Raw genomic sequence first — 6901 nt, 5'->3', positions numbered from 1 at the left:
TGCAGAAAAGAATACATGCATCATTAGATCCAACACACCCCACTGAAATATTCTAATGAGCACCAAGGCTCATAAATTAAAGAAACAAATGAATAATGCAAAGTATAAACAACAAATAAAACCTTTCTCTGAATTCAGAATAAATCTACTGCAAGTGGCTGGAGATGATAATATTATTCCTAAGAAAAACCTGCTAGGATTTAGTTCAAGCTCATTTTGTAGCTCAATTGCTCATGTCAACCTTCTCAAACCTAACATTTTATTGCTTGTCTATTTTTTTTTAAAGGAAATCCACAGGGACTGGGCTTCCCTGGTGGCTCAGTGGTATAGAATCTGCCTACAATGCAAGAGACACAGGACACACGGGTTCGATCCTGGGTTGGAAAGATCTTCCGAAGGAGGGCATGGCAACCCACTCCCGTATTCTTGCCTGGAGAATCCCATGGACAAGGCTACAGTCCATGGGGTCACAAAGAGTCAGATATGACTGAAGCGACTGAGCACACACGCACACATGCACGCACATAGGGACTTCCCTAGTGGTCCAGTGGCAGACTCCTAGCTCCCAATGCAGGGGGCCCGGGGTTCGATCTGTAGTCAGGGAGCTAGATCCACAGGCCACAACTAACAGTTCGCATGCCACAAGTAAAGATCCCACATACCGTGACTAAGACCTCGTGCAGCCAAAGAAATAAATAAATACTTTTTTTTAAAAAGAAAAAAAAAAAAAAAACCCTCAAACCACACACACACACACACAAGGAAATAACAGAGCAAAAGTTCCATCAGAAACACGTTAGGATGCAGAGACTCTCAGGAGCGCGAGGAGAGCTGGTCCTGTCCAGAGAGAAGCTCTAGGGACCTGGGATCTAGCAAGCGGACTAACCTTTTCTGAACACACAAGCATTGCCTCAGTTTCCTCAGTCCTCAGAGGACTGCCAGAGATGTTCTATCATCTCCCTTCAGCTCCACCAGGAGGACCAGGGCCTGGATATGATCCTGGGACCATGCCTAGGGTGGAGGGAGGGCTGCACAGGACAAGCTAGAAAAGGGTGGACTGACTGTAGAGAATTCAAAAACAATAATAAAACTGATGAGAAGTCAGCCTGCCTCCTATGAGCATCATGTGTTGGAAATCCTCAACAACATCAGTGATAACATTCTCCTCCCTGAAAAATGTCTTTATGGTCTAGGCTACGAACAACCGGTGCCAATGATCTTGAGTGTCAATAATACATATGTATGTTCAAATTCGCACATGTAAAAACGAGTCCTTCCTTGTCTTCTCCGTGGAAGTCATTTGGAGAATTCCAAGTTACTCAGTCGGCCTCAACATATTCTGAGTCGGCTCCATATGGCTGTTGGGAAGAAATCCTTAACAGTTCAGCATTTCGAGCCTGTTTCAGGAGACTTTTGCGTTTCCAACCTTAAATACGTCTGCATTTAAGCAGTAGTTGTAAATTTGAATAGTGGTAGCACCATGATCATAAGGAAGCTGAATTATTTCAATCCTGTCATTCCATATGGCCACCTGGAGATTTTGTGTTTAAAACTGAAAACAGTGAGGGTTTCCCTGGTGGTCCAGTGGTTAAGAATCCACCTTTCAATGCAAGGAACACCAGTTTGATCCCTGGTCCGGGAAGATCCCACATGCCATGGAGCAACTGAGTCCATGCACCACAACTATGGAAGCTTGCATTCTAGAGCCTGTGTGTCTACAAGAGAAGCCCCCACAGTAAGAAGCCCCCACACTGCAACTAGAGAAAGCCCACGTGCAGCAACAAGACCCACCACAGACAAAAAGTAAAACGAATAAATTTCAAAAAAATAAGTAAATAAAATTGAAAACAGTGAGACTGAGTGTGAACGGCAAAGTATATTATTTTTGCTTAGTACATACAATGTTTACTCCATATGTGACATATTTTATTGAGTTTGTAGAGTATTTTTTTTATGGAAATTTATTCTTTTAAAATTGTGAGTTCTAACTTTTAAAACTAAAGAATTAAGAAAATAAAGCTGTGTATCAGTGGTACGACTTAGTATTAATAGTTTTGAAACTATAGGCAATTTTTACGGATGTCTCGCTTTTATTAAAGTTCACCTATTAGTACCCAATGATAATTTACATAAAATATTATATCAGGCTACAACCAAAGAATCAAACTCATTAGATGAAAAAAATTTTTAATAAATTCTTGCGCTTTTTCCCCCCTCCATTTTTTTATACTATAGTATTCACTTTTATTTAAAAAAAATCATGGTGGGAAGTCCCTGGTGGTTCAGTGGTTAGGACTCTGTGCTGTCACTGCTGAGGTCCCAGGTTGAATCCCTGGTCAGGGAACTATGATCATACAAGCCATGAGGTGTGGCCAAAAAAAAAAAAAAATCCTGGCATAATTATTATACGTACAGAGTTCAAAAAATATTTTAATATGTGTTTCTTTTCTGGCCATTATGGCTGCTCACTTCATGATTATTTCTGAACATAATTTTATCACATAAAGGAGGGGACAGTTAAATGGCTGGGTGTCAAGGGGCTTGGTACCTCTCTTCTGAAAAGTGGCATATGATGGTGGGCAAACCCCTTCAATCAACTAGCTCCGGCACAGATCTACAAGAGAGGGAAGATTAATTTCTGCCCTAACCCTAACCCTGATGTTCCTTTCTCTAAACACCACCTTACCCAGCAGCCACAGTGACAGTGTATTCTAGAATCTAAGGCAATGATGTGAAGGTTTGTGACGGCTTCTCAGGGCCAGGGATGAGCAATCCGAGCAGGGCCAGCAGAGGGTGATGCTCCCGGTGAGGTCTGGCCCCTGTCCAGCCCCGAAACCAGAGGCTGGCCCTCACAGCAGCCAGAGCCTGTGGTCCCTGCAGCCATGACCTACTTCCCAGTCCACCAGCTGAGAACCGGGCAGCCATGACGAAGCAAAATTAAGTGGATTTGAAGTGAGCCCAGGCTAAAAAAAAGTCTGAGCAGTGTGCAACTTTTTCTGGGGATGGGAGGCAGGTGTCATGGAGAGAGGAAGAGTTTAATTTTGGAAATTAAAAAATTAATTGGGGGGGGGTCATAGAAATAACAGGCTTTGAAGCTGAAAGATCTGGGCTCAAATCTGGTTCTGCAATTTATTGGCTGTGTGATCTTGAGCAAGTAACAGTCATTCTGAGCTTCAGCTTCCTTATCCATAATGTGGGGCATATATAACCCCACCTCTAGAGGCTGACCCAAGATGAAGCCAAACCTCTGTTTTCGGAGTACTGGGTACCATCTTAGTTCTCTCTCCTTCAGTTTTTGATGATGACATAAAATATTCTACAGATAGAGCCAAAGCCTGGTAGGGCCTAGGCATCCCACTTCAGGGCTGCCTGATGATCAGGCAAAGAAACCTCTTTGAGAGTCAAGAGTATGCTAAACTTTATCCAGGAAGAAACTTTGCTTGCCAGAGGGTGGATAGCCTGCCAGTAGGGACTGAGTACCTATTACCAATTGCCTTGGGAGCCCAGACTTCAGAGCTCTGTCAGCAGCTAACAAAGGCCAGGTAATCCTGGCATTTTAAATAAACATGTGCAAACTGTGGGTCAGTCAGTCAGTTCAGTCGCTCAGTCGTGTCTGACTCTTTGTGACCCCATAAATCATAGCATGCCAGGCCTCCCTGTCCATCACCAACTCCTGGAGTTCACTCAAACTCACGTCCATCGAGTCAGTGATGCCATCCAGCCATCTCATCCTCTGTCGTCCCCTTTTCCTCCTGCCCCCAATCCCTCCCAGCATCAGAGTCTTTTCCAATGAGTCAACTCTTCGCATGAGGTGGCCAAAGTACTGGAGTTTCAGCTTCAGCATCATTCCTTCCAAAGAACACCCAGGACTGATCTCCTTCAGAATGGACTAGTTGGATCTCTTTGCAGTCCAAGGGACTCTCAAGAGTCTTCTCCAACACCACAGTTCAAAAGCATCAATTCTTCGGTGCTCAGCTTTCTTCACAGTCCAACTCTCACATCCATACATGACTACTGGAAAAACCATAGCCTTGACTAGACAAACCTTTGTTGGCAAAGTAATGTCTCTGCTTTTTAATATAAGGATAAATCACCAGAACACTCTATACCTAGAATTAGGAGACTGGATTGCAGGTGGGAGAGAATAATAAGGAAAGAAGGAAGGTCTAAGCTGTGATTTAAAAATAATGAAGGTTTTGTTTTTGTTTTCTGGTAGAACATTTATTGAGATCTTTCTATAAACCTCTACTAAACAGGACACAAGACTAGAGGTACCGATGGCCGTTTTTACTACCATCTGAGGAAGGCTAAGACCCCGGTTCGATTCCTGGGTCAGGAAGATCCCCTTGAGAAGGGATAGGCTACCCACTCCAGTATTCTTGGGCTTCCTTGGTGGCTCAGCTGGTAAAGAATCCACCTGCAATGCAGGAGACCTGGGTTTGATCCCTGGGTTGGGAAGATCCCCTGGATAAGGGAATGGGTACCCACTCCAGTATTCTGGCCTGGAGTATTCCATGGACTGTATAGTCCATGGGGTCACAAAGAGTTGGACACAACTGAGCAACTTTCACTGCAGACTGGGGAAGGCTATTCAGAGAATGTAGAGCCAAGAGAGGGTGCATTCCAGGTTCTTGTTGATTTCATTTGGATGACTGGATCCAGTCATACCTGTGAGATCTATCCCTGACTTTTTAAAATCTGGAAACCAATAAACTATCTTTTGTGTTTATGTCAGTTTCTTTGGGCTTTAGATGTTTGCAATTAAAAGAAAAATACACACTGGCTGAAACTTGAAATCCTCTAATGCCTCCCTCCACCTAAAGTTGGGCTTCCCAGGTAGCTCTGCTGCTGCTGCTGCTGCTAAGTCACTTCAGTCATGTCCGACTCTGTGTGACCCCACCAGGCTCCCCCGTCCCTGGGATTCTCCAGGCAAGAATACTGGAGTCTGCCAATGCAGGAGACATAAGAGATGTGGGTTTGATCCCTGGGTCAGGAAGATCCCCTACAGAAGGGCATGACAAACCACTCCAATGTTCTTGCCTGGAGAATCCCCTGGACAGAGGAGCCTGGCAGGCTATGATTGATGGGGTGGCAAAGAGTTGGACACAACTGAAGCGACTTAGCATGCATGCAAACCTAAAGTTACCTATAGTAACTTCTTGTCTGTAGAGTGGATATAAATCACAGCCTTCTCAGTCACTGGGCCTGTCCCATGTAGATGCATAATGAAGTTTGGTTGAAATTAAATATGAAATATGATATTAACACATTATAACCTAGCTAAACATTCTTAGCTTCCTGTCTTTTGGAGGAGTTTGGGGAGATTAAAGTTTTAGAGATTGATTTATTCATTCAAGAAAAGTTGAGTATTAAGCACAATGCAAGTCAGTGGTTCAACCTTGTGCATTAAAATTCCCTATGGTGCTGTACAGAGATACCTATTGCTGGCTGGGCCCACTTCAAATTAGAATTCATATGGCCTGGGGTACGGCCTGGCCATGAAGAGTTTTAAAAGCTCCTCAGGTGATTTCTCGGGACTTTCTTGGTAGTCCAGTGGCTAAGACTCCAAACTCCCAATGCAGGGGACCCAGATTCGATCCCTAGTCAAGGAACTAGAGCCCACAAGCTACAACTAATACCGCAGCTAGAGATCCTGCATGCTGCAATGAAGACGGAAGATCCTGCATGCTGCCACTAGGACCCAGCGCAGACAAACAAATACAAGTTCCTCGGGCAATTCTAATGTGTAATTACGGTGGGCAATCGGGACCATAGCAGTGACACAGACATGACCTCACTTTTGCGAAGGCACCTCATGAAAGAGACAGTCAACAATCCAAGTGTCACAAGAAAAGGATGGCAGGTCACATGAGTCCCAGATGGGCACTTGTTAGTCTTGGGGGTGGGGGTTGAAGAAAACTTCCCTGAACAAATGATGCTTATACTGAGACATGAGGGACAAGTTCAAGTGAACAAGGTGAAGGGAGAGGGTAGGAAGGAACATTCCATGCAGAGGGAAGAGTGCACGCAAGGGCCCTGAGGCAGGAAACTGCAGAGTTTTCAAGGAACTAAAAGATGACCCATAAGGCTGGAAGATGAGGGAAGTGGTGGTGCCAGAGGTGTGAAGCCACTGGAATTTGGGACTTTTTTGCTACTGCAGCATAAACCTGACTTCACTGACTAATACAAGGATTTTAGTTGAAAGACAGTGGATGGAGTCCAGCTTGGATTCAGCTAAGGAGAGCAGATATGTGGGGAGAAAATGGAAAAGTGCCAGTGATGCTTTAAAAAAAGCCTGTCTGGGAAGAGGAGGACAGAAATAGGGTGATGGGCTGAGGGGGCATTATTTTGCTTTAAAGAGGGGACTCACTTAAACCTCCTAAATGCCAACAGGAAGGAGTCAGGAGAGGAGAGGACAGGAACAGGAGAAGGGGGAAATAAAAGCTAAGCAAGCTTCCTAAATGATGGCAAGGTGGACGAATGGAATCCAGGGCACAGGGTTGGGGAGGGCCTGGCCTTAGCAAAGTCACCCACGAGCTGCGGAACACAAAGGTGCTGAACTAGCACGTGAGATGCTTGGGCCACCGGCACAGGTCAGCTCTGCAAAACGCCTTGACCCCTGGGGGTCCTTCCTAAGACTACCAAAACCCAGTATCCCCCGCCCCAACATTCAAAGACCATTTTCCCACAACAGAAAACAAATGAAACTGTCAAATCGCATTGGTTATATTTCCAGTATTCCAAAAGAGAGTTCAAAGGTGGCCTGTACTCTCCCTTCCCCCAATCTTTTACTTTGAAAAATTCCCAACTTACAGAAAAATTGTACAAATGATACAATCAGCACCTTTATATTCTTTTCCTAGACTCACCAATTGTTAGTATTTGCAACATTTGCTTTCTC

General features: G+C 44.5%; 1 non-coding gene across 1 annotated transcript; it reads left to right on the top strand.

The window, feature by feature from the left end:
- The first annotated feature begins 2271 nt into the window (after positions 1 to 2271).
- TRNAD-GUC (transfer RNA aspartic acid (anticodon GUC)) lies at positions 2272 to 2344 on the top strand. Its single transcript has one exon. It is a non-coding gene; the product is annotated as a tRNA-Asp (tRNA).
- Positions 2345 to 6901: the final 4557 nt, after the last annotated feature.

The sequence above is a fragment of the Bos taurus genome, chromosome 19 (assembly GCF_002263795.3).
Source record: "Bos taurus isolate L1 Dominette 01449 registration number 42190680 breed Hereford chromosome 19, ARS-UCD2.0, whole genome shotgun sequence".
Classification (NCBI taxonomy): domain Eukaryota; kingdom Metazoa; phylum Chordata; class Mammalia; order Artiodactyla; family Bovidae; genus Bos; species Bos taurus.
The sequence above is the reverse complement of the archived record's forward strand: the minus strand, read 5'-3'. Positions and strand labels throughout refer to the sequence as shown.